We start from the raw sequence: 22,606 nt of genomic DNA on the forward strand, positions 1-22,606 counted from the left end.
CGATGAGTGACATGCACGACCAGCTTTAGATTTTTAATGAATTAGTCATAACTGCCATCATCAATCAATCAATCTATCAATCTCTCAGTCACTCCAGCAGGGCTGCCATTGGGGGCATGCATTATGCATAGTCTGTTAGTCTGAAAAGAAGGCAAACTGCTCATTTCACATGCATATGTTTGTGTAGAGCTCGAAAGCACCTTTTGTACGCTTATGAAGCGTTAAGTTCTGGCAAAGCTAACTGCGAGGCACCAGCTGCATGAGTGAGTTTAGCTCTGATGGAGTGACTAGCGGCTATCTTGACTTCCTGACAGCAGACCATCAGGTGATTTGCTCTCTGCTTCTCTGTCCAGACTGATACCCGTCACCCTTGATTTGGTAGCTGGACAACTTCTACCTGTTGTGTGCTTGTTTTCCTCACTGTTTTTTTATGTGAGTGATATATTTATTGAGGTTCAATGTTTGAAAAACTTAATACGTTTATAAGCAAATGTCTTCCACAGAAAAAAATAGAATAAAATTAGCTTATTAGTTGCATTGTTTGTATTCATTTTAGGGATGATACTGATGTTCGTCCAATATTTGCCTTGTTGACTGCCATCGGCCTATCGGCAAATAAGATGACATTCGCCGATGGCAGTGGCCGATGTTTACCAGTTGTGTTGCATCAATTTTGTGTTAACTAAATTCTGTGTTAGCTATTTGCGGTTGGTCTCAGACAACAGTAACCAGCTGCTGATTCAGAGAAGAAGCCACTGACTGGACACGACTCTGGCATGACGGCGGGTAGCCTACCGTTTGCATGTGTGGTTTTGTTGTTCGCGGATGGCGTTGTTCTTTCGGACGGATACAAAAATAAAAAATGCTTAAATGGGTCGGCAAATATAGTTGGGCGTCCATTAATATATGGGTGGCCCGCCAAAGTCTATGTGTGAGAAACACTGCATGTTTCCAATCGCTTTTACATTTACATTTAATTGTAATTATGTAATGTTTCATGAAATAAATGTTTTTGTAGGGCTATGTAAGTACTGAAACATTCTTATCATTGAGTAGGAAGATGTGTAGTAGCTGAAAAGGCTTTTGAAGCAGTTATTTAAAAAACAAAAGAAATCTTTTCCATGTGAAAGAAGGTTATATTAAAGGTTGCTTCATAAATATATATATTTGAATTTATGCTCATTCAAAGACTTGCTGAGTGACTTTAAAACAGCTCAGTTATTATTAAATAATGAAGAAATCTTTGTTTCCCTTGCACAAAAGGTGGATAAATAAAGGCAAAGGCAAAATAAACAAAAACATCAGTATTGGCCCAGAATTTCACAATCGGTAAATCACTAATTTTATTCATTTTGACATTTTTTTTTTACTGAAGGGCACACTTATCTCAAGAATTGTGTGTGTGTGTGTGTGTGTGTTTTATGTATTCATCACGTAGTGGGGACACTCAACTAATCGTTTGTCATCATCTGAAAGATAAGTCAGGTGACTTTCTATATTTTTCTTAATGTCAACAAATCCTACGAAAAGGCCAAAATAAACTATGAATTGATCTTACAAACAAATATTGGCAGTGTATCGAAAGCCTGATATAGCTTACTGGGTCATTGACCTCCATTGTTGTCCAAAAACGATTAAAAACCCACCAATGAGCCACACTGTTGCACTGGCTGACATGTGTCTTTATTACCATGAACAGGATCACTGTAGTTTATTTTGATTCAATTCCACAAACAATCAATTCTGCTGCCGTAACTAATCTTTGGTCTCTGTTTGTGTGTTTGTCCTTCGATTTTCTCAAGAATCCACTTCACACTTGGCGGGCGTATTGTGAGGACCCAAGGTAGTGCGAGCTCTTGAGCTCTATGGGGCATATTTATTAGTATTGTGTTATGTATACACTTTTGTAGTGTATTGAGAAGGGACGCCTATTAACTGTAACACCTCTGAATGGCGTGCTGGGTACAGCTCACTTTCCGCCGCTTGCTAAAATATTAACTGTTATACTATGTTGACACTATGAACATCAAAAGCTGCAAAACAGCCAGGTGTGTGCAGCTACATTGTCGCCGAGCCATTGTTGAAGTGTTTCTCAAGCGCTCGTTGACGTAGTTATGCTGTTAAATTACACTGGGAACTGGCTAACAGCAAGAATACATTTTTCTTCCATTGTGGGGAGAGAGAAAAGGGGATTGGAAAAACGTTGAAGCCACTTCAACTTTGATTTGTAGCGTCATGTCAGCGGCTTCCATTGAAAATGACTTGTAGACTGTTGCTCTGTCGCATGAACATAGCTTTACGCCACCGAATGGCATGCTGGGTACAGCTCGCTCTCCGTCGCTTCCTACAGTACATTCAAGAACAGATAAAGAAATAGAGACTGGAGAGACCAGAGATCAAGAGAACATTTCGATCGTTCATCCGATCCAATTCACACTTGGCGGGTGTATTGTTCAGGACCTAAGGAAGCGCAGTGTTGAGCGTGAAGTTGTTTGGGTGATCGGTGCTCGAGAAAGCTGCAAGCAGCAATACCGGAGGCTAGGGGTTGGCGGATCGATTGGAAAATATCGATTCTACAGATACCTACGTCTCATTTTCAATATCGATTTTAGCTTTAATAGGATCGATACAAAAAAAAGGGATCGGTTTCTCTCTTCTACACTCATTTGTATTTCATCAAAGAGTAGAAAACAACGTTCCGTTGAACTGTTTGCTTCTCACTGCTGCTCTTGTGTATTTCACGGCTCTGAATAATAGTTGAGGGTAGTTTGTGCTAGTGTTTGTTATTTGCACTAAAAACATTTTAAAACATACATTGTTTATCCAATTTACATTAATAAAAAACATGTTTCCCGAAAGCAACATGAAAGTACATAAGCCGCTTTTAATTCTAAAAAGTATCGGTAACCATGTCGTATCGGTATCGGCATCAGCAGTTCTGGCCCTTTATTACTTGGTATCAGATCAAAACCAAACTTTGTGGTATCGCCCACTGCTACCGGATGCCAATCAATTGGTCTGTTGCAAACAGGCATTAGTGTGTATTAAGCTGAAAATATTCCCAATCAAATGCAGTATTTACTCCTGTTTAAGTAATGTTTACTAAAATCTACAGTGCCCAGGGAAATTGCTTAACACTTTTTACAAATAAAGCAATATATTTGTGGGAACATATGGTTGGAGCAAAAAGTATTGAGAGACTAACATGTTGGCTGGTTTTGGTCTTCTCATTGGATCAGCAATTATGATTAGTGTTTAGTGCAAACTTTCAGGGAATTAAGGCAATACACTGTCTTCACAAATACAGGAGTAAAGGTTTGTGTGTGTGTGTCTGAGATTCATTCATGTGGAGGATAATTGCTCCAGCATTTCATCCTTACAGAGACATAAACAGTGCAGTGAGTGGTTGGAAAATTACACATTAACACCAACACTAAAGTGTGATTCCGAAAAAAAAAGACAATGCTGTTATTTCTCAAGACTGTTCCAAAAGGGTTATTCCAGTGTCAGTCGATTCACTCTTTAGAGATGAATGTGGTACATATTTAAAGAGTGAATGTAGTCCTGCACTTATTATGTTCTTTGTTCTGACTGTCTCAACTCTTTGGAATCACAAGGAGCTTGTTACAAACTCTGAGGTCAAACAGCGAGATGAAATATGTAGTGTGTATCCTCAGCAAAAAAATGCTTTGACTTGCACACTTCACACCTCGGCCCCCCATCCTGCTTTTGGTGGATTCATAATTAATGATCTATAAATGAATAATGCATTTTCATTTCACCCACTCCAGTAAAACAAGAATTTGTGGCGTGTGACCATGTCCACTGAAGTTAACAAAACTGTTTGCTTCCCAACAATGGATCCTCTCCTCTCTCCTTTCCTCCTCTCCTCTCTCCTTTCCTCCTCTCCTCTCCTCTCCTCTCCTCTCCTCCACTGTTTTCTCATCTCCTCTCCTTTCTTCTCTCCTCTTGTTACCTACTCTCCTGTTTCCCCATCTCCTCTCCTCTCCTCTCCTCCAGTTTTCTCCTCTCCTCTCCTTTCGTTACCTACTCTCCTGTTTCCTCCTCTTCTCTCTCCTTTCCTCCTCTCCTCTCCTCTCCTCTCCTCTCCTCTCCTCCACTGTTTTCTCATCTCCTCTCCTTTCTTCTCTCCTCTTGTTACCTACTCTCCTGTTTCCCCATCTCCTCTCCTCTCCTCTCCTCCAGTTTTCTCCTCTCCTCTCCTTTCGTTACCTACTCTCCTGTTTCCTCCTCTTCTCTCTGGTTTCCTCCTCTCCTTTCTTCTCTCCTCTTGTTACCTACTCTCCTGTTTCCCCATCTCCTCTCCTCTCCTCTCCTCCAGTTTTCTCCTCTCCTCTCCTTTCGTTACCTACTCTCCTGTTTCCTCCTCTTCTCTCTGGTTTCCTCCTCTCCTTTCCTCTCCTCTCGTTACCTCCTCTCCTGTTTCCCCCTCTCCTCTCCTCTCCTCTCCTCTCATCGTTCCCCCCTCCTGCATGGATTTTCTAATCCTAGCAATACATTTTCTATACACCTGCTTACCTCCATTCACTGGAATCACCTTTTTTTGTCCCCACACTGATCATCCACTTGCTCGTACCATCTCCTGCCCAAAAGAGAGACGATCCATTAATCAGCAAATAGTGCATTACCTTTGTAATTAACATTCAACTGAGTTTCACCCAGTAATATTTCATTAGTTTATATGCAAATAATTTTGAGCGATTGCCTCATTTGGTCTGTGAGTGCAATGATATATTGGCCCGATGAAGGAATGCGTGTGCCTGTGTGTGTGTGTGTGAGTGTGCATGCACTCATACTGTAGGTTAACGCATTTTCATGAACTCTCTCTATCTCTCTGTCTCTGTAACACGCATATACTTTCTCTCCGTCGCAAACACACATATACACAAATGCATACATACAGACACCCACACATGATAGATGGCTCAGCCATATATCCTTGTGCAGGGTTTTTAAAGGCATTAAGCTCTTTACTCACATTGAACTAATTTTAAATTCACTGCACTCCATCAAACCTGAGTTGACTGTTAAAGCAGCTCGGTCAATTCCTTCTCGGTTTACCTGCAATATACCTGCAGATACTTGAGGGTTGCACATCAAACAGCTGCCACTTCTGCATGTTTATTTAAATCAATGAATGAGAAAGCTTAAAAAAATAATGCTTTTACTAGTAATTCTGCAAGCTCAGTACCCAGTGTATATTTTACCATCACTGCTTAGTCTTGTCACTTGAAGGCCATTGAGGCTTGTTAATGAGTCTACCAGTTTGCACTTGCTGTATATCTGCAATCATTATAATGGTGCTCATTCCTCCATTGCACTTGTCTTTGGAGCAGTAGTGGAAAGTAACCAAGTACCACAGTAAAATACACAGTGCACATAGGCTAACACCGAAAAGAGGGTTGTTTTATTTTTGATTCTTAAAGGTGCAGTGTGTAGGATCTGGCGACATCTAGCGGAGAGGTTGCAGATTGCAACCAGGTATCCATGGATCTGGGTTACGCCTGGATTGTGGTTGCTCCTGCTTGACACCCACTACTACTATCATCATTATCAGCCTGTTTATTATTAGTAGTAGTCATATTTCTTTTATTATTACTGCTATTATTAGTAGGAGTAGTCATATTTCTATTATTATTACTACTATTATTATTATTGATATATTGCATCCACTGCTATTGATTATTGTTATTAGTCCTATTGTTATTACTACTTATAGCTGCTGTGCTATTATTGTGGTTGCTGTGCATCGCTCTCTCTGTCTCTCTCTCTGTCTCTCTCAACCCAACCGGTTGAGGCAGATGGCTACCCACCCAGAGCCTGGTTCTGCCCAAGGTTGCTACCAGTGCTCATGGGGGATCTCTTGTTGGGTCTCTAAATTATAGAGTACGGTCTAGACCTGCTCTATATGAAAAGCATCTTAAGATAACTTCTGTTTTGATTTGATGCTATATAAAAATAAATTAAATTGAATTGAATTGAAACAACTGAAACTTCTCCCGTGCCAAGCGTGTAGGAGAACTACTGTAGAACTATGGCGGCCAGCTCCGTGTGCAGATATAAACGGCTCATTCTAAGGTAACGGAAACACAACGATTTGTATTTTCAAGTGATTATACACACAAATAATACATACTTATTAATATGATGTTACATTTCTGCCAATAGATCCCCCTAAATGCTACACGCTGTTCCCTTAAGTAGATTTTGTGTATTAATAGACTTTTACTGTAACATTTGAAATGCAGGACTTTTACTTATAACACAGTATTTTCATCTTACGGAATTGCCTCTTTTACTAAATGGCATTTCTGGTGTATTACAACTCAGATCTTATTTTTGTAGGTTTTTATCATCTTCTATCACTTAGAATGACATTGAACTTTAAGGAATAGTTTGACATTTTGGGGAAAAAACAAACAAACAAAAAAAAAAAACGCTTGTTCACTTTCTTGCCGAGAGTTAGATGAGAAGATTGATATCCCCTCTCATGTCTGTATGGTAAATCTGAAGCTACAGCCAGCAATCGGTTCGCTTAGCTTTGCATAAAGACTAGAAAAACGGAGAAACAGTTAGCCTGGCTCTGTCAAAAGGCAACAAACCACCACCTTGCAGCACCTGTAAAGCTCACTATTTAACACGATACAACGTCTTAGCTTAATCTTCTCAAAAAACGAAACGTAAACACAAGTTACAAATGTTGTTACCTATGGAGCGCGGCTCTCTGTTCCCCCCTGTTATCAGTTCTTGTGCTAAACTAAACTAATTTGCTGCTGGCCATGGCTTCATATTGAACAGACACATATGAGAGCGGTATTGATCTTCACATGTAACCTCATCAAGACCAACATTTATCACAGTTTACAGACCAACAAGAGCATTCATTTTCCGGAGCCCTCACTTCTGTTTTGACCTTGTTTTGCATAAGTTGCCTAAACTATTGCCTTGTCTACAACCTGTAAGATCATCTGAATAACTGTGTTTTTCCTCCGCTGGACTTTGTTTTAGCGATGTCACAGTGCTCTTATATCTCAGCAATTACTATACCTTTGTGAGTACAATATTAGAACAGAAACGATGGTCAGAGCTATGAAAATAAGACCCAAGATGTGATAAACCAGAGTTGGAGAATCTGATATTTCTACCGCCATCACTTTGGGCAGAGATTGAAACAGAAAATGTCATTACTGTATGTCTAGTATTATGATTAGAATAAAAAGTATATGGGCTCCAGACAGAGTCAATATATTGCCCAGATCCAGGGCTCCTGCTCATCTCTGGGACCCCTAAATCATTAAGGGCCTCCTGCCAAACTGCACCCCTTCCAGTATGCAGTCTTGTATGACATATGGTTTCCTGTCTTTCTTACTTGTCCTCTTTTCATATACAAAAAGCCAATAAATCCAATAGACTGACCTTAGAAAGAGGGAGAGAGAAAGAGTGTCTGCATGTGTGTGTGTGTCTCTGTGTACTCATTTATAATGCATCCTGTCAAAGAAGTGGAATTATATTGGATGTGATGCACGTCAGAAACTGGTCGTCACGACAACTCAAGACAAGACTTAACAGGAGGGGACAGATAACTCCTCCGTATGTGTGTGTGTGTGTGTGTGTGTGTGTGTGTGTGCGTGCATCCGACCATGCCATTTTTCCAAAAGAACTTAATGCATGTGGCTGCACCATCTTTGCTTTGTCAGACTAAACCACTTTATAGAAGGTACTCAGTGACGGTTTGTAATTGTATGGGATCAGGCAAGGTGAGGACAGGAAATAGATGGAGTTGAGATCACCTTTAGCAAAATGTTACAGAATTCTGCAAAATTGCATTCAATTTTATGTCTAGCCAGACACAAATTGCCTGCCTCACTGGATTTGCAATGCTGATAGGTATGTTAAGGCAAGAATATTACAGCTCCTTCATGTTACAGTTTTGCATTCCACTGAAGTACACTAATATTTGCTCTCAGTCTGAGGTTTGTAGTTTTTAACCAAGTGTTACAAACAGTAATAAATGAAATTTGCATGCTGCTAAACAGCATTGAAATGGAAACGTGTTATGTAGTACATGCAGTTACACATAAACACTGCTTAAGGCTTCTTAAGGCTTACAGATACTGATGACTAGGGGTGTAAGAAAATATTGAGTATCGCAATATTACGTTTTGTCATAATGTATCAATCCTCAAAAACACACAATTTTAAATCAATAGTTTACATGCAAAGATTAACTTTTGAGAGCAGTGTATATATATATATATATTTATATATATATATATATATATACGTATATATATACTGTATATATATGTATATATTATAATACTTTATTTCATTTGCAAAGATATGTGCCCTCAAAGTAGTACTATGATGCTGGATGTTAAAGGGACTGTGATAAAGGCAAATGGAGATAAAAAGTACACTTTTTTACTCAGATTTTATGTATATGGGGTTTGTTCTTTATTCAACCGTTTTCCTAAAATTAAATTTAAAAAAATGCAATATATCTGCTTACTAACAGTATTGCAATATATCGCCATATACTGAACGCAACCACTGTATCATGGTACGTATTGTATTGCCAGATTCTTGCCAATACACAACCCTACTGGCTTAGCATGTATTGGGAACAGGCACATGTGTTTAAAAGACAGTCATTGCATACACGTTATTTAAATATGTATACCGCAAGATTTCCGTCCTGGTTGATTTGGTGACACCTGTGCTTATAGGTGGTAACAGTAAGTGTGGTTTAATACAACAGCTAACACTCCTTTAGCAGCTACTCTGTCAGAAATACAACAGATGAGGAACTGGTGTGCTTGTTTACAGTGCAACCAAACAAACTCTCCCTGTACAAGCTGGTTAATATTAGTTGCATCTGCACTAATCTTCAACATATATCTGCTGTGCAAAAATGGCCATTGTTATGTAGATGCAATCTGAGTGAATGATAATCACTAACCTCATGACAAATACATTGTGTTTCCTGTGACTGCTTCACAACAAAAGCCACTTTGTGCTTTGCCATTTGAATGCCTTTAATGTGAAGCAGCAGTAGGAAATGTTGGATTGCATTAGCAGTAACTTAATACAGTTCTGATACAGCGTAAAGACAGTGAACAGTCAACAATGAAGTTGACATCAATGAGAAAATGTTAATCCAGCACGGGAATGGCGGAAAGTACAACATAGAAAGGTAATTGCATAATGTAAATACATCGAGGACTTATTATGCTTATTTCCAGGTGCATATAACATGTTTCAATGCTTTGATGTTCACAAAATGCTTTATGTTTCTCATACCGGCTGTGCTGCAGCACCTCTTTTCACCCTCTGTCTGAAATGCTTTGTTTGAGCTCCTACCCCCCCCTCACCCTCTCCCGAAAAGCCAAGCTAGGCAAAGTGCGTTACTTGGTGACATCACCACGTTGCAGAAGAAAGGGCAAGACTTCAAACGAGGCGTTTCAAGCAGTTCAGAAGAAGTGTTTCTGTGTAGGAGAGTAACTCCCTTTGGCGTGGACTTTGGGCTTTGTAACATTGCAGACCTTTTACATGTACATAAAACTATATAACACACTAAAGGAAAAGGAAAAAAGCACACAAGCATAATAAGTCCTCTTTAATGTCCAATTCAGTTTGTGTGCAGCCAGATCAGTGCCGGTTTTCAGCCCCACATAGAAACTCTCCTAGAAACACCAGTGTGTACCCTCTGTGTGCCTCTACAGTATGTCAGCATCTGTTCGTGCGACACTCAGGCAATATCATTACATGACAACTGCCAATGTGTCCAATCGGGCTGATTCATCGGCCCCGAGTCTGGGGGCTTGCCCGGGAAAGAAGGCTCTCCATCAAGCTGGAAGTGAGCAGACGCTGGCCTGAAGCTGACAGCTTTCCGATATGCAAACTTTCTGTGTTTATTTATTTGCTTCTTAATGACCTCAGGTTCAAGCCAAAGGGGCATTTTTTTTTTTCCTTCTGTGAAAAAAAAAACAACGCAAGTCATTTTTCCTGCTGATCATTTGTCACTGGCACATCAAAGTCAGGGACCGGAATAACTTTGACTGCAAAGTTTGCTCTACACTCGAGATGGATGCCTTTGAAAGTTTACCCTTTAATACCAATAAGTGCTTATGTCATTCCTGCCCCCTCTGACACACACATACACACACATTTGCGTTACCTCTGCCCACACACCTTCTCCTCCCTCTCCCTCCCTGCTTTAATCAGAGTAATGCCAACCCATCACGGCACTATGGGCTAGGTTAGACAACAAGACGGGTAATGAGATTACACACAGACTACAGCACTGCATGCAGTTAAGTTAGCAGAGGGTGGAAGGGGCCAGCCTCCTCTACTCTGCCTTTGTAAGCTTTTTGGAAGGGCATTCAAATGAGTTTGGCTGAGCACAAAACGCACGAGCCCTGTCACATCACGCCTCGCTCTGAAAGCGGCTGCTAGTTACCTGTGGCACTTTCTTGACTCGTCTCAATTGAAGAGAGGATCGGGCCGGCTGTTACTTTGATGTGTTGTTATAACTTCCCCTCAGCCCCCGTCTTCAAGTGACTCTTGAAGTTGCACTGTCTCAGTCTCTCTATGCATCAGACTCTTTGGCTCTTTTCTGCATGTTAATGAACTCCGCAATAATCCCCGTTGGTTCTTATTTTGGCAGGGGTAGGCTCAGGACAGACAGCTCACTGCTTCTTTTTTTTTTTTTTTTTCCCCGAGTCTTTCAAGATGGGCATGCATGTGTGCAGGTTTTTTTTTTTTTATGTCGGTGCCCTTGTGTGTGTCTGTGCGGCGAGTGAGAATAGGGTGAGTCAGAATAACTAATTTAGATGAGAGGGGAGCGAAAAAATGGCATCCTTGTTTTAATCCTGAACAAGACTAATTAAACCGCTCTGTTTGCTCTGCCAAAGATCACTGTCTCCGCGTCTTATTGGAGGAGAAGGTTGCTACCATCAGACCACTAGAATAATCATACCGCAGCTGTTAACCAGGATCTGCCTTTTCATCACACATCAGCACCTGGACTGTGTTTGATCTGACTGCGTGCTCCCCCCTCTGGTTAATGTGTGTGTGTGTGTGTGCATGGATGTATATGTTTGTGTACATGCTTACATGCAGGGAGGGTTAGAGAAAACTATTTCACATGAATCACAAGTATGGTAAACATATTCCGAATGCCGGGAGTGTGTGTGTGCGTGTATGGGAGGGTGTTGATGTGTTTGAATGTGTTTCACCAAGTAGGGGATACTAATCTCGTGGGGGGTCAGACTATAGCAGGATTAGAGGGGGGGCAGGGAGATACAGGTGCAGGAGCACTTATTCTGCATGCTGATATATGTGTGTGTGTGTGTGTGTGTGTGTGTGCGTGCGTGCGTGCGTGCGTGTGTGCGTGTGTGTGTGTGTGTGTGTGGGGTAAGCTTCTCTTCTGTTCCCAGAGGACAGAATGAAACTTCAAAGGCATCCAGATTATCTTTCATTAATGCAAATCAGTGCGTTTGAAATGAAGTGAAATATATGAATGCAGCGACAGAGATTGTTGTGGAGTGGATAGCTTGGCTTTCACTCACCCTCTCGTTTCTTTTTTCTCACTCTTCTTCACACTCTTGGAACTTTTTAATGCACCTTTTCATTAATACCTACGACGTCAACATCACGGATGGGGTGGTCCGGCTCGCCTCGGGGCTTGAGCGATCTGCATCCGAGTGAGTGTCACAGATGACCACGGCGGTGGATACCTCCAGGTGATCTATCAACCGCGCTAACCGGACGACGGGGACCAACTAGCAAATGCAACAATTGATCGATGTGCAAAGTGTAATTAAAAGCACTGCGCTAATAAGCACCCTGGGAGCGATAGCCAGTCCGCATGCGCGGTCAAAGCACGGGAGAGAAAGGGGAAGATGGAGAGATGATGGAGGAAGAGTGGAGGGGGGGGGGATAGAGCGAGGGATAAGAGGGATGGAGATGGATACGGGAGGTATTAAAGATGAGTAGAGTTAGAGGGAGGGGAGCATGAGATGCTGGAGGGCCGGGATGAGTAGGCCTGGGTGAGAAGATCAAAGCTCAAGTGTTACGATGGACAGATTGAAAAGCATGGGGTCGGGGGAGGAAGAGGAGGGTGCTGCTGGCTGAATATCTAACAAGCAGGAAAAAAGGCAGGAAGGAGAGGAGGCCAGGGAGGAGGTTGACTTGAATTGGCTGCAAAAGGGAAAACATCATCTTTGAATTATGAGAGGTTTTAGAGGCCAGATGTGTGTGCCCAACCTTTACAATTTTAACACTGTTTACAATAGGGATGCGTCGATCCCATACTCAGTATCGGTATTGGCCCGATACTGGCCAAAATCACTGGATCGGATAACGGAGGGGAAAAAAAAGTATAATCCGATCCATTTCCGTCACATACGCTCTTCTATGTTGGCGTCTGTGCCGCGGCTGTCCGGGGCTCAGTCCAGCACATACGCTCTTCTTAGTCGGCGTTGCCAGGTCATTTGCTGGTGCTAAAACCCTGAATGTTCTGAGTGTAGCCCCGACAGAAAATGTAATGTGTGTGAATGTGCGATAGCGTTTGTTATAGAACCGACTGTCAACGTAAATGCAGGTCTCTAAACCAACTGTGTGTGCTGATGGTCAGCGTTGAGTGACTTATGGTACATGTCCACAGGGGAGTTTTTTATCGTGAGGGATCACCTCGCTTCCCAGCATTGGACGCTTGATGGGCTGCTACTAGACACAAGGCACTCGGCACCTGATTGGACGAAGGCTTTCCCTTGTGGGCTGCTGCTCCCAGCTTTCAAACTGGAACCAACGTGGTGGCTCGTTAGTAAAATTTCTTTTCTTATATCACGAAAATAGCTCACTGAAATGTCTTTCTGAAAATATTTTGTGCGAGAAATAAGCCATAAGCCATGCCGTCACTGAATCTGTTTTTATTTTGGATCAACAACGGTTAGTTTAAAAGTTTCTAGGGAGTTTCCAGAGGCGACATATCGCTTTGGACGCCTGTGATTGGAATAAAGTAGGCTGGACCTCAACTTGCAAACGAGGAGCGGGCGACGTCACGGTCCGTCACTCTAATTGTGCTGCCACATAGACAATGAATGAGATGCATGGAAAGGACGGATATATGTACCATTATAGCGGGGAAAGGAGAGGAGAAATGGCAGAGCGTTTTGTCTTCTTCATAATTGTAGCTGCCATTTTATTTTATTTTACAAACCTCATGTTGCAAAACATTACGTTTTGGCATCACTCTAAAATGAACTAAAACGGTAAACCACTCATTCTACTAGAGGCGAAAACTCTAGGAGGAGACAGAAAGACAGACAGACAGCAGCAGTAGATGGTGGAGAGGTAGGCAGTGCAGGTACTACACTGAACATTGTGTGCATGTGAGTGAAAGGAAACCCTTTTAATATTTCAATAAACTAATATTAACATACAGAGATGGAAGAAAAACTCAGATCTCTACTTAAGTAAGAGTAGTTATACTACAGTGTAAAATACTAGCTACAAGTAGAAGGCCTGCATTCAAAATATTAGGCTACTCAAGTAAAAGTACAGTATTAGCGTCAACATATACTTAAAGTACCAAAAGAACTCATTATGCAGAATAATATATATTATATGATTGTATTCTAATTATTGATGCATTAAAGTGTTCATCACTTTAATGTTGCAGCTGGTAAATATGGAGGTCATTTTAATGACTTTATATACTGCTGGGTAGTTTAATCTATAATAATACATCATCATTTATAAGTTCATTACATTTAGTATTAATAACCTGAATCTGCAAAATAACTAAAGTTATTACATTTATTAAACTTAGTTGTTTACCTCTTGAGCCCTAGGGTGCTGGAAGGATGGTTCTCCTAGACAGACATAACCAAAATAAATCAAGAATAGCTCCACAACTACCAGGTCTATATGCATGATCTTGGTCTCTATGGATAGGTAAGACCTCAGATAATTCATCCCCAGTGTGAGTAACATTGTGACTGCTACTATGCCTGAGTAAATTGCGATGAACCAAATGAAAAATTCTACATTTTTATCCTCGCCTAAAATGTTTTCTAGATTAGACAGTGGATAACACCATTATAGCAATGATGCCACGCACAGAGATGCCAGTGAATTCATTCAGCAACTCTTTGACTACAATTGTACCAAAGAATAAATAAATACTGAGCACATACTGCACATTCTACAAAGGTTTTAGTAAGGATAGGACCAGGCGGACTCTCCATTTGGCCACATGGATACCCAAAGTGTGCCAAATGGGTTTTCTACCTCTTGAAAGGGAATCTGGCTATAAAATACGACTGATATCCAATACAGGAGGCGATGTGCACACAATGGATCCTTTGGCTATGACATTTACCATGTGCATCATCAGATTCTACCATTGTGCACAGTATAAAATCAATAAAAAACAACTAAATTGTATAATTTTGACTCAAAATGGAGTAGTTTTATTATAATAATGAAATATCAAGTAAAACCTAGATAATAAAAAATAAGATCAATAACAGTGTAAATAAGATAAAAAGAAAGTCAAGTATGTACATTCAATATAAAAATAAGTTATTAAAAATAAAATTTCTCGTACGTTGATTTTGTATCTAAAATATTGAAATTACTGCCAAACAAACATTGTTTGGACAAAATACACTTGGAGTGTTGTTTTAGTAGCATTAAGGCCTCGTCTTTTAGAAACAATTTGGATAAAAGACCACCACAGCATTTTATGAAACTTTTAAAGGCAGCGTTTTAACACACAGCTCTGCCGAACCCGGTACCGAGGTTAAGAGAGGGAAAAAGACGGTATCGGATTGTTATCTGTTTCGGAAGATACTCAAGGTTGTGGTATCGGTATCGGACATTGAAAAGTGGTACAATCGAGCCATCTCTAGTTTACAATCCGGCGAGGACTCCAAAGATGGAGCGATTGATGGACTAAAGAAGACTTAAAACGCAACCCTTTGTCTCCCTATCGCATGCTATCTCTTAATGGGCTGCACCCTCATACACAACCTAATTAAAACCTTAAGTCTCGGCAACAATGAATCACAAATGCAACATGTGTGGGTTGGCGTGAACACAGACACACACACACACCAAAGTCATAAACCTTGGGTGGGATATTCTTCTAAATCCCTCCGTAAACAATTAGGCAAGTTATAGAGTGTTTAATGAGATAAAAGCAGATAAAACCTTGTCTTTTGTTTGTCTGTCCGCTGGGACCTCAAGCTAGGAGTTAGTTTGCGTTATCGGGATGCCTCCCATGAGGCGGCTGCACGGCTGGAGAGCTCCAGGCATTAAAAACGCACACCGCTCCGTCTCAGGTTTGTGTGGGTCCGCGCGCGTGGGCGTGCGTTTCAACTTCAGCACGACGCTCCAGGTACGAACATATCAAGTTTATTCAATTTGTCTTTTTTATTTGGCTCTGCTTCTCGCTTTTTATTCCTCTCTCTCTTTCCTGGCCTCCTTCTCACCCCCCCCAGCTCCCCAGTCCCGAATACATGTAAGGCATCTTCTCTGAACCATACACACCTTCAGACAACAGCACAGCAGAGGCACGTTTCAATTGCCCAGGAGGCGGCAAATTAAACAAGGCCGTGAAGGAGAAATTCCTCCCTCTCCCTTTTCATTTGAATTTGTGATTGCTTGCTGTGGTGCTGCTGTCTGCCGCCACACATTGGGAAGCATGAAATGAGAAGAGCTTTAGTGTTTATTGAGACTCACGCGGTGTTAAGCGGACAGGATACAGTGAAATCTCATTTTCATTCATACCAGCCAGAGTTCATTCAAAAACAATGCGCCAGGAGCTCTGCTACAACGGCCTCCGAGAATCACCCAAAAGAACTGTTACCGCCGCCGCTTTCTTTCCCTCTGCCCATCTGCCTTGCCTTTTTTATCTTCGTCTTCACCTCTCATATCAATTCCCCTCTCATAGCCCGCGCTCGCTAGTTATCACACATCATCCGCTAATCGAGAAAAAAGAGGCCTGTTCTGTCAACAACCTCGCAAAGATCCTATCTGCCCTCGACACATGTCTGCAAACATTTTGCCCCATAAATGATTCATGTTTTTTTTATGCATCTGATGGCGGAATTCATATCCTTGTTTACTTGTTCTCCCCCCCCCCACACTTTAAATGTGCTCTTTATGTAAGACCGCAATTACCAGCGTGCATACTAGCCAGGGAGGAAACAGCAGAAATGTCACCACACTCGACTGAGCTAAACTGGCTAAACGATGACAAGCGCTCTCCCTGTCAGACAAACTGACTAACAGGCATCAGGGTTTAACGTACACATCACCGTCCTCATTAGGAGAGGCTAATGCGGACGTTCGTCTCGGCAAATTGGCGAGACATCAAAAACCCCTTGCAATACGGGAAGCGGGCACAGGTGGCGGCGCGTCAGATCATAAACCCTCATGACCATATCATCAAACGGTGTGTATGCGCAAGGGTCGTATATTTTTCTCCCCGTCATCGCAGGAAAGATCACACATTCTTTCAGGTTTTTATCCTCACCACAGAGCAAGTTGCACTCACTGCTACTTTTAAGGTTATGGGTCGCTGCCCTTTATACTACAAATAACAGCTCTGGCTGCAAAGTGTCCCTTGACTTCTGATTTTTTGGCACTATAGCAGTATTCCTTTGTCAGTTTCCTGTCCCACAGCTTCAGCTGTCTTTTTTTTTCCCCCCTCCGCCGTCCCCCTCTCTACTCCCCCCATCCTGATTTGTGTCTCGGCTAATGACACATTCATCTTCGGTCACCTTCAACACGCTGCCTCTCAAAGCAGTTCTTGACAAATGCTCTCGCTTTCTCGAGGCCTCCGGTGTCAAAACATCAGAGGGTAGAGTGGCAGTGTAAATACCAACAACTGATGCTTCCTCCAGGATAATCACCACTGCTGCTGGCCTGCTCCTGGCACTCAGCGCCCCGCTCAGCTTCTGCCTTTGATTTGCAGCATGGGAGGGCGAGGGGGGTTGTCTTATCTGTGCGCGAGCAAGCTTGCATCTATGTGTGATTAATCTATACTGAGCGAAAGGTAGGGTGCAATCAGCGCTCCATTTGGGAATAGCAAAGGGGCTCTGTGACCATGAAGGGGAAATGGGAAATGGGAGATGGCGTGTCCAGTGTTTTGGCAGGGTAATGGAGCCTAAGAAGTCATTTAGGACCAGCTCTGCCCTGTCACATGCCTGTCATACCGCTGGCTCAGCAGTGTCAGATCCGATGTGCGTCTGGTTGAGCGCCGCGCGGCAACGCTGGCATCTCCCATAGTCCCGCGTCACTCAAAGACAACACACATCACAATCAAAAAGTACACGCGCGCAGACACACATTGCATCACGGAAAAAAAAGGCAACGGAGCTGCACCGGCCCCGTCAAGCCATCAAATCTGTCCCCGCCAGATAAACATCCTCTCGACACTGTGACATTTTCCCCCGACGCAAGCTGAGTGTGAAGGCTGCCCGCGTTCATGTGTTTGTGTGTGCACGTCTGTCTGAGTGTTTTATTTATGCATGCAGAAATAACAGGCCTTTTATATAAAGAGCAAAATTAATGTATGACCCTGCCGTACCGGGTAATAAATCACCCCTCGTGAAGGATGAGCGTTTTTGTTTTTTTCCCCTGCTCCCCTCCCTAAAATGTTACCATTAGCATTTTGTTGTGTTGTAAAATGATTGTAAGATTTATGCAAAGAGAATTAGATGATGCCAAGTGTTTCTGACACGGTCGTGAGAGTCGTGTCAAACTCTCCTGTTTTTGATCAATGAGAAAAGAGCAGCAAGTTGACTTCATCCGACTTGACGTGTACTTTTAACTCCCTGTCAAGCTAAATTTAATTAAATGATATTTGTCTTTTTTTAAGTTATACGAACGGCTATATTTGTCTTGCTGACGCACTTTGGACCGAGCATTACACAGTCTAATGGCTCTGACAAGAAACTGTTTTCTCCTGTCTTCAGAAATGGGAAAAGTTATCATCCCCATCAGTGTCTGCAGTATAATTTTTAAGGGCCGGCCTTTTTAAGGCATAAACTAAATCATTTTGATGCAAGATTTGTAAACCACTTTATACCCTCTTATCATTCATATTGTTACCCAGACTCCAACACAATCAATCCACAATCGGAGAGCTTTAAGCGCAGCAGTGCATCTCTCGGACCACCTCCAAAGGTTTCATTTTCACTCTCCGAAGTCCTTCCTCTTCCCTCCGCTCCGTTCGCCCTCCTCCTCCTCCCTCTCCGCACCCTGCGCGAGGTTGAATTAATGTTTGACTGTGGGAGACTTGTAGATGGCAAATGTTCACATTCATTATGCATGACTTCCATGTTGCCGTTAATTTCTCGGAGCCAGCCAAGTCGAGGAAATGATTTTCTACATTATGTTTGTTTAATGAAATTGTCACACTAATGGAAGCGAGGCTGAATAAGATGGAGATGACTGTTCTGTTTGTCGTTTTTATGACCTCTCTTTTTTTTTTTTATCGCAACCAGTTTTCACATCATCACCCTCGCCCGGTATTTATGGACCAATGCAATACTCAAGGAGTTGAGGGAGACAGTTGGAAGAATGCTGCTGGATCCCTGAAAACCATTCATCTGCTCACAGTTGGTGGTGCCCTCAGCACGTTCTCATTCATTTATAGCTATATTGATTGTCTACGTGTGTGCGAGCAGGCACACCTATCTGTAAGTTTGTGTACAGCTTGCACACATACTCACATTCACTCAAAGTCTACATGTGTTTTTGAGAGCTGTGGAATCCTGTGTGTGCTGTGGCTTGTGAATAATTTAGCTGTCTGTAAGCCTTCTCCGGCCATAGATCTCTCTAAGCAAACATGCTTTATCTCACCCCTCACTACACCTGAAACCAGACGGTGTAAATCTACGATCCTAATCACCGCTCCGTGTTTTCTTCACCTCGAAATCAGCCTTTACGGGCTCTTACATCAACTGATAAACACTAACTTGTTGATTAGCCGCAGCTTGTGCCTCTCATGTATTCCCATTACATTCGAGTCACAGCGCTAAACATCAGGTTTGAAAAAAAGAATAATGACAGACAATCTTTGGCAAATCAAGAAAGCTGTTAAACGACACTTATCGCTGTTCTGAAGGTATTTCCAGAGTCTTCAATATATTCAGTACACTGCATGATGAAAAATATATTAGAGTGTATTTCTTATCAAGGTAGCCATGAAATGACAATCTATATAAAAATGAAAATGCATAGAAAAGCTTTGTTTTGTATGAAAGTACAATATTATGATGGATGTTAGTGATATCAATATAGACAAATATAACCAGCGTTGTGCGGCGAGCTACTTGAAACATCATTAGATGTTTCTCATTGAAAAAGAAACTTTTCTAATCACTCAAACAGTTGTCGGTTACAATATTGTCCTTAAACAACTCCGAAACCTCCACACCCACACGTCTGATCTTCTGTTTTTAACATGCTTAGAAATAGAAAACAAGTTGCCAAAGCCAATTATGAACCAAGCTGACTGAAGAATAAAGGACAACAACCGCAGTCATGGCAGACGTGGCTAATGCATACATCGAAGCATAAAGTAGTAGTGAGATGGACCTCAGTAATGGAGGACCAATTTGTTGATTTGTGGCAACAGCATAAGTGTTTAACATGTCTCCATGACTTCATCCATACTTTTTCTTTTTTCTTCGTGAGTTTCAGTACAAAGTAGTGCAAAAATTAACAATGCTAATTCTTCTTGCCTGTGGTCCACCATGTTTGTTTACACTAAAGTCCCATTTGATCATGAGAGATTTTGCAAGATTTCCAGTTTTGAGAGTCAGGACTGTTCATGAATGGAATCTGTTAGTGTGGGGGTGTGCTGTTTAGGCCAAATCCACCAGCCCAGTTGCACAGCAGTTTGTGAAATAGTCATGAAATTTAATGTAATGATTCGTGTACATAGACACAAATTAAATTTTTTTTTTGGGATGGTCAACATGAAATCAATTCATGTGTAATCCACGAAATTGTAAACCGGGAAGTATAAAGAGGAGGAGGTCAGGGTGGATGGGTGGGTCAGTTTTCGTCACGTAACTTCCGTACTTAAGTTACGCCACTTCCGTTGTTATTTAAACCCAAAACGCGACCTTTTAATAAACTTAAATAAGTAGTTTTGTTGCCTAAACCTAACCAATCTGTTCCCATCTTTTCCTAAACCCTAATTAGTTTTATTTTGAAAAGCCTGGAGTGGAAATTCACACGTGCGTCACATGTTGCTGGATATTCGTAGGAAAACGTACTAAAAATATGTCGTTGAAAGTCGAAAAAAGGGGAAATTTGTGTCTATGTACTATTACTATTATCATTATTATCACTATTGCTGTGAGACTGTGTTGTCTCCCCACACTATAGGAACAAAACTGTTAAAATTATCATAAAATGTAACATTTTCAACAGCTGTTAAGATTTAAACATGACTTGGATATGACTGATTAAAATGTTTGTATAAATTGAGCATGGACATATGCTATTTCCAGTTAGTATCTTTGTTGGGATTAGGAAACGTTGCAATTTAGGAAATCCCATTAGTCCACAGTTTTTCTGTATATTAGGTGGCAGAGGAATTTCTTTTTTCCATCCAGATGGTTAAAAGGGTCTTTGAAGAGTCTTGAAATACCTTCGCAGCAGCAGTATAAGTGCTTAAATGAGCTTCTGGGTTTTTCAAAGATCACAAGCTATTTATTTTTGGACGAATTAAAGTTTAGCTGTGTGAATAAAATCTACCGGTAAAACATGTGCGGCACAAACTGGGGCTACTTGTTGATCAGGTTTAATGAAGGACTGCCTTTCAAAGAAATTGCAGGATTATAAATAATGCATAGGTACTTATTTTTTAAATGTGTGAAAAAGGTAGATTACAACCCCCTGCAGTGTTAAGGATCCTGTATCTACACGCAGTAAATGTACATTTTCTGACAGTTTTGATTATTGTCACTGTAAAGAAATGTTACTGTATTGTGTGGAAGGAAAAAAAACAACCATTATCCCTCATATGCCTCTTCCATTTAACTTTCACATATCAACGTTAATCCTTTTGTACACAGAACCTTTTGTGCAAACACCTAAGTGTATGCATATGTGAACGTGTGTGTGCGTGTGTGCGTGTTTATTGCAGTGGTGCTGATGCTGCCTCTAACCCAAAATCCATCACTGAGTCCAGCCATGCGATTAGAGCCTGCCATGGGAAACGCTGACTACTGCTGCTACTCTATTAGGCAAAGTGCTTGTGTGTGTGTGTGTGTGTGTGTGTGTGTGTGTGAGGGAGAGAGAGAGAGAAAGAGAGAGAGAGAGAGAGAGAGAGAAAGAGAGAGAGAGAGAGAGAGAAAGAGAGAGAGAGAAAATGGGTATTATCCCAGACCGGGTGCTAAGTGCTTCTCACTACCCTCTTTTTGGTCCAGGACCATTTTCTCACATGCCGCACCGATCCTGAATCAGTCCGTCCTGCAGAAGAGTGAGATTACCGTATGCTGCATTGCAACGGATTGATTTCTACTCTCTCGCTTTCCATCTTCTTTCCCCCCCATCCTTTTGGTGTCTCCTCTTCTAGCTTTGTAGATAAATACTTTGCCAAAAAGTCTTTTCCCACTTTATTTTTTTTCTTTTAAAACATCTGCTAGATATGTGGAAACGTCTGCATAGTCTCCGTGTGTGCATCTATATATATTGCATACCACACGTGTGCGTATGTGTGTCAGTGTAGGAGGCCAGGCGAGCTGTGAAATAGGGATTGATGTGTCCATTTGAAGACAGGTGTTTAGAGTGTGACTGAGGGCTGCGGCAGCGTCACTCCGCCTCGGTCTGCTGCCTCCGTCGGCGCGGCTCCACCACCGGCTTTGATTACTTGTTGTTATTGGAGTGTGAAATCTGAATATGCTTTTTCATCACTCAAAGTTTGGCTTGTGTTGGTGCAAGGACGCGCGTGGGCAACAGCAGAGTGTTTGGTTTTTATGATGTGTAGTTGGTCTGAATTTGTGCTCTTAGTCGTGGTGTTGCAGAGTTTGAACTCTTGGGTGCTTTTTTCAGATTTTATTTAAATCAAAACATTCAGAATCGACCTCGTCTTTGCAAGTGGTTTTCTGTGTCTTTTAGGGGTGGCATAATGTCAGCCTTTTTTAAATGGTTCGGTTGGTCTGCCACTTTGGTTTCAGACTGACGTTATGTGATGGATTGCCCTTCAACTTTGTACAGACATTTGTAGTCATCAGAGGATGAATCCCACTGACTTTGGTGATCCTCTGACTTTTCCGTCAATGCACTTGTTGAATCAATTTGTTTATAGTAATACTGTGCAAGACCATAATCCCAGAGGGTCCAGAAATGTTCAGCTTGTACTGCCTCGTCCTAGAACTAATGCATTACTATGATCTTTTATTTATAGATCGATTTCTCTTTGGAATAATTTGCCTCAAAGTCTCTGCTGCATTGTTAGTAAATCAGCGTTCACGACTAAACTAAAATTTCTCAAAATCTAAGACTGTAATTTGTTTGCTGTGTTGGTGGTGTCTGTATGTTTGTTTAG

General features: G+C 41.6%; 1 long non-coding RNA gene across 1 annotated transcript in view; it reads right to left on the reverse strand.

Moving 5' to 3' along the window:
* Nucleotides 1-5,155: 5,155 nt before the first annotated feature.
* The window catches only part of LOC119494592, a 30,098-nt gene continuing 12,647 nt past the window's right edge, over nt 5,156-22,606 (reverse strand). The window contains exons 2-3 of the long non-coding RNA XR_005208248.1: nt 18,494-18,497; nt 5,156-5,167 (exon numbers count right to left, since the gene is read on the reverse strand). This is a non-coding gene — a long non-coding RNA (uncharacterized LOC119494592). The remainder of the gene's footprint in view (nt 5,168-18,493; nt 18,498-22,606) is intronic.

Source organism: Sebastes umbrosus, chromosome 9 (genome assembly GCF_015220745.1).
Source record: "Sebastes umbrosus isolate fSebUmb1 chromosome 9, fSebUmb1.pri, whole genome shotgun sequence".
NCBI classification, from domain to species: Eukaryota; Metazoa; Chordata; class Actinopteri; order Perciformes; family Sebastidae; genus Sebastes; species Sebastes umbrosus.